Consider the following 8,831-nt stretch of genomic DNA (forward strand, 5'->3'; position numbering starts at 1 on the left):
ATTTTTGCCTCCTAGACCTCCAGGCCTGTGATGGGAGGGGCTGCCATGAAGGTCTCTGACATGCCCTGGAGACACTTTCGCCATTGTGTTGATGATTAATGTTTGGCTCCTCTTTACTTATGCAAATTTATGGAGCAGGCTTAAATTTCTCCACAGAAAATGGGGTTTTCTTTTCTATTGCATCATCAGGCTGCAAATTTTCCAAGCTTTTATGATCTGCTCCCTCTTGAACACTTTGTTGCTTAGAAATTTCTTCTGCCAGATACCCTAAATCATCTCTCTCAAGTTCAAAGTTCCACAGATCTCTAGGGCAGAGACAAAATGCTGCCAGTCTCTTTGCATAGCAAGAGTGACCTTTATTCCAGTTCCCAACAAGTTCCTCATTTCCACCTGAAACCACCTCAGCCTGGACTTTATTGTCCATATCACTATCAGCATTTTGGTCAAAGCCATTCAACAAGTCTCTTGGAAGTTCCAAACTTTCCCACATCTTCCTGTCTTCTGAGCCTTCCAATTCTCTAGGAAGTTCCAAACTTTCCCACATTTTCCTGCCTTCTTCTGAGCCCTCCAAACTATTCCAACCTCTGCCTGTTACCCAGTTCCAAAGTCACTTCCACATTTTCAGGTATCCTTATAGTAGGACTCCATTCCTGGTACCAATTTACTATATTAGTACATTTTCATACTGCTATGAAGAAATACCTGAGACTGGGTAATTTATAAAGGAAAAGAGGTTTAATGGACTCAGAGTTTTACATGGCTGGGGAGGCCACAAAATCATGGTGGAAGGCAAAGGAGGGGGAATGGCACATCTTACATGGCAGCAGGCAAGACAGCACGTGCAGGGGAACTGCTCTTTATAAAACCATCAGATCTCATGAGACTTTTTCACTATCATGAGAATAGTGTGGGAAAAACCCATCACCGTGATTCAATTACCTCCCACTGGCCCCTCCCATGACATGTGGGAATCATGGGAGCTACAATTCAAGATGAGATTTGGGTGGGGACACAGTCAAACCATATAACTCCACAAATTGAACTCTGAATTCAGTGCAATTCCAATAAAAGTCCCAGCAGGGTTTTATATAGAATTTGACAAGCTGATTCTAAAATTCAAATGAAAATGCAAAGGTCCTACAACAGCTAAAATCACTCTGAGAAAGAAGAACAAAGCTGGAAGACTAACACCACTTACTTTCAAAAAGAATAAAGCTATGGACATCAGGACAGGGTGGTATTGGCATGAAGACAGACAAATAGAGCAATGGAACAGGATAGAAAGAAGAGAAATAGACCCATACATGTATGGACAACTGATTTCCCCTAAGTATGCACAGGCAATTTGGTGGAGAAATTATAGTCTTTTCAACAAATGCCTCCACATGAACAACTGGGCATCCATATGCAAAAAACAAAAACAAAACAACAACAACAACAAAAAAAGACTTTGGCCAGGCACAGTGGCTTACATCTGTAATCCCAGCACTTTAGGAAGCTGAGGTTGGAGGATTGCTTGAGACCGGGAACTCAAGACTAGCCTGGGCAACACAGTGAGATCTTATCTCTTAAAAAAAGACAAAACCTGGGTGTGGTGGTGCACACTGGTAGTCCTAACTACTCGGGAAGCTGAGGTAGGAGGATAACTTGAGCCTTGGAGTTGGAGGCTGCAGTGGGCTAGGATTGCACCACTGTACTCCAACCTGGGTGACAAAGCCAGATTCTGTCTCTAAAAAAATAAAAATAAATTTAAAAAATTTAAAATTTCAATTAATGGCTTTTACCCTATACAAAAATTAACTCGAAATGGATCATGGCCATAAATGTAAAGCTATAACACTCCCAGGAGAAAACATTAAGAGAAAATTTTTGTGACTTTGGATTAAGCAAAGATTGCTTAAATATAATGTCAAAAGCAAAGTCCATAAAAGATAGAGGCTGAGTGCAGTGTCTCACACTTATAATCCTAGCACTTTGGGAGGCTGTGGCAGGCAGATCACCTGAGGTCAGGAGTTTGAGATCAGCCTGGCCAACATGGTGAAACCCCACCAGTAATAAAAATACAAAAACTAGGTGGCGGTGGTGGTGCATGCCTGTAATCCCAGCTACTTAGGAGGCTGGGGCAGGAAGATCGCTTGAACCCTAGAGGCCAAGGTTGCAGTGAGTTGAGGTCGTACCACCGCACTACAGTTTGGGCAATAAAATGAGACTTCATTAGAAGAAGAAGAAGAAGAAGAAGAAGAAGAAGAAGGAGAAGGAGAAGGAGAAGGAGAAGGAGAAGGAGAAGGAGAAGGAGAAGGAGAAGGAGAAGGAGAAGGAGAAGAGGAGGAGGGGGAGGGGGAGGAGGAGGAGGAGGAGGAGGGGGAGGGGGAGGGGGAGGGGGAGGAGAAGAAGAAGAGGAAGAGGAAGAGGAGGAGGAGGAGGAAGAGGAAGAGGAAGAATGGACCTCAACAACATTTAAAATGTCTGCTCTTCAAGAGACACTGTTAAGAGCATGGAAAGCCAAGCCATAGAGTCAGAGAAAATATTTTCAAAGTAAAATTATGATAAAGAATTGTATCTAAATTATATTAAGAACTCTCTAGTGCCAATAATAGAAAAACAAACAACACAGTTAAAATATAGGTAAAATATCTGAACATACATGTCACCAAAGAAGACATATGGATGAAAAGATGCTCAACATCGTTAGTCATTAGGAAAATGTGAATTAAAATCAGAATGAGATACCATTGCAGACTTATTAAAATAAATAAAATTTAAAAGACTGACTCTACCAACCGTTGTCAAGGGTGTTTCTACAGTGCTGGACAATAATCACTTTGGAAACCAACTTGGCAATTTCTTTAAAGTTAAACATATACCTGTCATACAATCCTGCCATTCCAATCCTAAGTAGTTACCCAAGGGAAGTGAAAACATATATCCATACAAAGATTTGTTCACAAATATACTTAGGAAGTTTATGTTATAGCCCAAAACAGGAAATAATGCAAATGTTCATCAAGTAATGGATAAACAGAGTCTGGTATGTCCATACAAAATATTATTCCACAATAAAGGGGAATGGACTATTGATACCTTCTACAACATAACTTTAAAATAATTTGCTGAATGATAGAAGCCAGATACAAAAGACTGCGAACTGTATGATTTCATTTTTATGAAATTCTAGGATGGAAACCAATGTATAGTGACGAGAAAGCAGATCAATACCCTGAGAAAGGGTATTGGATGGGGAAGAATCTGAAGAAGAGGTTACAAAGGGGCGCAAGGAAACTTTTGGGATTATAGGTAAGTTCATTATCTTTATTTTAATGGTAGTGATGGATATACATATATATACATATATACACGCACACACATACACTTATAAAACTCTGCATGTTAAGTGTGTGTAGTTTGTATGTCAAGTGTACCTCAATAAATCCATTAATCCAATAAATCCATTAATCCAATAAATCCATTGGTGAAGTTTTAGAAGGTAGCAAAATAAATAGATATGGTTCAATTGCCATGTTTAACTAAAAATCAAATCACGTAACTTTTTGAATAATTCTGTTCTCATTTCAAAAACCACCCTTTTTTTGCTTTGGCTTTTTTGCTTGCTCTCTTTCTCTGTATCGCTTATTAATATTTCCATTCATTTATGCCCCACCTTGTTCATTTATGCCCCATCTTGTTCTCCAATCCAACTAAGTTCTGGGTTGGGTACTAGGGATTGGCCCCAATGCAGTAAATTACCAAGAGTGGTTGGAATGTTATAGACCAAGGATTAATTCCTAAGTTGAATCAGGTACAGCTCTGTCCCTGAAGCAAGAAAACAGACTAAGCAATCATTCAGTTTCTTTTCTCTTTTATATTATATATATATGTATATATATATATACACACATATATAAAAGTCATTAGTCATATTTAATGACTTTAAAATATATATAAAATACATATTTGCTGTTTTGATGTATATATCAAAGTCATTAAATTGCCATATTATAAATGGTTAATCTTAAAAATGAAGGAGGCAGGTAAATTAGACTAAATGTATTATATATATATATTTGATATTTTGATATACATATCAAAGTCATTAAATAGTCATATTATAAATGGTAATCTTAAAAATGAAGGAGGCAGGTAAATTAGATAGTGGGTCTTGGCATTTGCAGTTTCATATATATTTCTACCCCCACTCCCACCCCCACTCTTTATTCAAGTCTTAGTAATAACTGAAGTAGTCCTTGACTCTACAGGTTCCCGGGAGGGGTGGGGTGAGCATGAATGATGTGCATATGTAAGGTATGCATAGGACATGTGTGTACATGCCAGAGGCACACCTATACCATGATTGGTAGATCTAGATTGAAATTATTTTCCTCAGAATTGCTTCAATCATGCATTACTTCCTTTAATAAAAGGAGCCTGTTTTTACCAGTTACATTTTGCTTACAACCTCTCACAACATTAGGCAAATAATGTTTTTAATTTAAAATGTTTTTGTTCTCACAGTGAATGGGAGAGCCCCAAAATGTTCAGGAATTTTTCTTGAGTGTAATTCCGAAACAGAAACCCCCAGATAGCAAAGATATTTAAACAGAAATCAGAAGGCTCCAATCTGGAGTGGCACCTTACAAATGAGGTAAAGCACTTTACTAAAACGTCAAATGAATCAAGGAGGAAAAAGAAAGAAAATTGGAGAGAATGAGCCCATTAAGGGTGGTGTCCGTGTTTTATTACCTCTGTATTCACATTGCCAAGAACAGTAGGTAGACATCTGTTGGACATATGGGTGTGATTTACATTCCTTTCCTCTTACTCTGGTACTAGGACACCGCTTTTCTGTAGGGGAGCCATTTCTTGTGGTTCTGGTGAGGTTCTCCATGTTCACTCACTCATAGGTGACCAGGCCTGGCCATTCTTCTCCCTGGCAACAGTGATTGGTTCAGACATAGGCATGTAAACCAAGCTGGACTAATTAGAGTACTCTCCAGGCTTTTCTTGCTTTTTTGTTGGAAAGAGAGTTTTTTGAGAGACTGACATAGCTGCTGATTATAGGAGAAAACATGGGTACCTGAGAACTGTGTTTGAGCCCCCAAATCCAACTGTAGTTGAAGGTAACCACAATCCTTTTCTATTTGAGCTAGTTTGAGTTTTTGTGACTTGCAACAACAAAAAAATCCCAACTGATGCAATCATAATGATTTAATAATATGCTTTCAAAATGCAATTCTAAAAATAAATATGAAAGTCAGCTGTTTTTCAACTCAAATGAAAACAAAATATGAGAAAATAAAATTTAAATACATCTTGGGAGAGTACATTTTAAAAGTAGGAGCAAGTTTAAAATAGTAACATCTCTTAGACAATGAATAGAGGTAGTGAGGGAATATACACAATTCTTTTTTATAATTTTTAGAAACAATCATTCATCAGAAGTGATTTAGCTACCTAGAACTGAAGAACAAGTCATATCATAAGACCTCTGAGAATGCAACAAGAGCTTATATGCCTAAGTTTCACTAAACTTAAAAATAAGATGAAGCTTGGCCAGGTGCAGTGACTCACACCTGTAATCCCAGCACTCTGGGAGGCCGAGGCGGGAGGATCACTTGAGGTCAGGAGTTTGAGACCAGCCTAGCCAACATGGTGAAACCCCATCTCTACTGAAAATACAAAAATTAGCCAGGCGTGGTGGCAAATGCCTGTAATTCCAGCTACTCAGCAGGCTGAGGCACATGAATCTCTTGAACCCAGGAGGCAGAGGTTGCAGTGAGCCGAGATTGCACCACTGCATTCTAGCCTGGGCAATAGAGAGAGAAAGTTAAAAAAAAAGAAAAAAAAAAAGGCTACATTTTCTTTGGTATTCTAATTACAATGACTTTGAGCTTCTGCCTACCCACTAAAGTACCTAATCTTTGCTCCCATATGCCCTGTCTGTTCTCATAGTTCCCCAGGTGTTGTCTCACATGCTGGGGACAAAATTACTCTCACTTTTCTGCTCCTGCTTCTCAGTCTGGGTTCTCCAAGAAGAGTCCTTTCTTCCGAGTTCCCTATTACCTCCCAGGGCTGCCAGAGCTGTGTGGGCTCTCAAATCAAGGTGGGGAGACTGCCCGCCCCGTAAGTGCCTATTGCATATTGTCATTAAAGTCTCATAAAGCTGATCATGAAAACAGGCTGAGCCAAAACTTGAACGTGGTCACACATACACAGACACACACACACATATATTTATTCACTGCTCCTTAAGGCATAGAATACAATCATTTTTCTAAAATAGTCTGCCTATAGTATGAAGAGATTTTATCATTGTCATATGGAGCAATTTAGTAATGTGGAGTCTTTCACAACTCCATTTCAAAAGCTTTTCGGTTTACTTTAAAAAAAAAATGGGATTGGCAAAATTGATCACTTTCTTCTTTTTGTATTCTTTGGATATTTATTTATTTATTTATTTATTTATTTATTTTTTGAGACCGAGTCTCGCTCTGTCACCCAGGCTGGAGTGCAGTGGCGCGATCTCGGCTCACTGCAAGCTCTGCCTCCTGGGTTCATGCCATTCTCCTGCCTCAGCCTCCCGAGTAGGTGGGACTACAGGTGCCCGCCACCACGCCTGGCTAATTTTTTGCATTTTTACTAGAGACGGGGTTTCACTGTGGTAACCAGGATGGTCTTGATCTCCTGACCTCGTGATCTGCCTGCCTCGGCCTCCCAAAGTGCTGGGATTATAGGCGTGAGCCACTGCGCCTGGCCAACTATTTTATTTGATTTTTTGAGACAGTGTTTCTCTCTGTCACCCAGGCTGGAGTGCAATGATATCATCTTGGCTCACTGCAATCTCTGCCTCCCAGGTTCAAGTGATTCTCCCTGCCTCAGCCTCCCTAGTAGCTGGGATTACAGGTGCATGCCACCGTGCCCAGCTAATTTTTGTATTTTTAGTAGAGATGGGGTTTCACCATGTTGGCCAGACTGGTCTCGAACTGCTGACCTCAGGTGATCCACCTGCCTCAGCCTCCCAAACTGCTGGGATTACAGGCATGAGCCACCGTGCCCGGCCTTTTGTTTTATTTTTTGGTGTCAACATTTTACCAATTTAAGTGAAGTATAGAACAGTTACCTCCCTTTAATTCCCTTTATCCACCCCAATTAACAATATAATTGTCTAAAATATTTCCTCTGCGTATTTTGAGAATCACATTAGCCAATGTTATAATTTTTGCTTCAACAATCAAACGTAATTTAGAAAACTCAAGAAGAGAAGTCTGTTGTACTTATCTACATTTTTACGCTTTCCATTGTTCCTTTTTCCTTCCTGATGTTTCATGATTCCCTCTAGTTTTTTTCTGTTTAAAGAGTTCCTTTAGGCCGGGCGTGGTGGCTCACGCCTGTAATCCCAGCACTTTGGGAGGCTGAGGCGGGAGGATCACGGGGTTAGGAGATCGAGACCATCCTGGCGAACATGGTGAAATCCTGACTCGATTAAAAATACCAAAAAAAAAAAAAAAAAAAAAAAAAAGAAAAGAAAAATTAGTCTGGTGTGGTGGTGGGTGCCTGTAGTCCCAGCTACTCGGGAGGTTGAGGCAGGAGAATGGCGTGAACCCCGGAGGCGGAGCTTGCAGTGAGCGGAGATCGCGCCACTGCACTCCAGCCTGGGCGACAGAGCCAGACTCCGTCTCAAAAAAAAAAAAAAAAAAAAAAGAAAAAAAAGGGTTCCTTTAGTCATTCTTTTAAGGTTGGTCTGCTGGTAACAGATTATTTTAGTTTTGCTTAATACGAGAATGTCTTCATTTTTGCCTTCATTCCCGAAAACTATTTTTGCCTGTATGTAAACGTATGGGTTCACAGCTCTTCTCTCTCTTTCTTCTTTCTTTCTTTCTTTCTTTCTTTCTTTCTTTCTTTCTTTCTTTCTTTCTTTCTTTCTTTCTTTCTTTCTTTCTTTCTTTCTTTCTTTCTTTCTTTCTTTCTTCTTTCTTTCTCTCTCTCTCTCTTTCTTTCTTTCTTTCTGTCTCTCTCTTTCCCTCCCTCCCTCCCTTCCTTCCTTCTTTCCTTCCTTCCTTCCTTCCTTCCTTCCTTCCTTCCTCTCTCTCTCTCCTTCCTCTCTTTCTCTTTCTTTCAACAGGGTCGCACTCTGTTGCCCAGGCTGGAGTGCAGTGGCAGGCCTCTGGGTTCAAGCTATTCTCCTACCTCAGCCTCCCAAGTAGCTGGAATTACAGGCATGCACCACCATGCCCAGCTAATTTTTAGTAGAGAATGGGTTTTACCATGTTGACCAGGCTGGTCTTGAACTCCTGACCTCAAGTGATCCACCTGCCTCGGCCTCCCAGAGTGCTGGTATTACAGGCGTGAGACACCACGTCTGGCCCACAGTTTTTTAAACACTTCAAAAATCTTGTCCCACTTCCTTTTGGTCTGCATGGTTTTGGATGAGAAATCTGTTGTTTGAATTGTTTTTTTTCCTACAGGTAAATCACTTCTCTCTTATTGCTTTCAACCTTTTCACTGTCTTTAGTTTTCTGAAGTTTGATTATAATGTGTCTTGGTTATATTTCTTTGGTTTTTTTTTTTGTTTGTTTAAGGCTCAATTAGCCTGTGAAATCTATAGGTTTATGTCTTATGCCAAATTCAGGAAAATTTTAGCTGTGAGTTTGTTGAACACTTTTTCACTCTTATTCTCTTAATCTCACTCTTATTCCTTTCTGATAATACAATTTATTGATTTTTGTTAAGGTTCCTCAAGTCCCTAAGGTTCTGTTGATTTTTTCTTCAGTGTATTTTCTTCATGTTGTTGAAGTTGGTTACATTTTATTGATCTAACTTCAAATTAATTGATGTAT

The sequence above is a fragment of the Chlorocebus sabaeus genome, chromosome 15 (assembly GCF_047675955.1).
Source record: "Chlorocebus sabaeus isolate Y175 chromosome 15, mChlSab1.0.hap1, whole genome shotgun sequence".
Taxonomy (NCBI): Eukaryota; Metazoa; Chordata; class Mammalia; order Primates; family Cercopithecidae; genus Chlorocebus; species Chlorocebus sabaeus.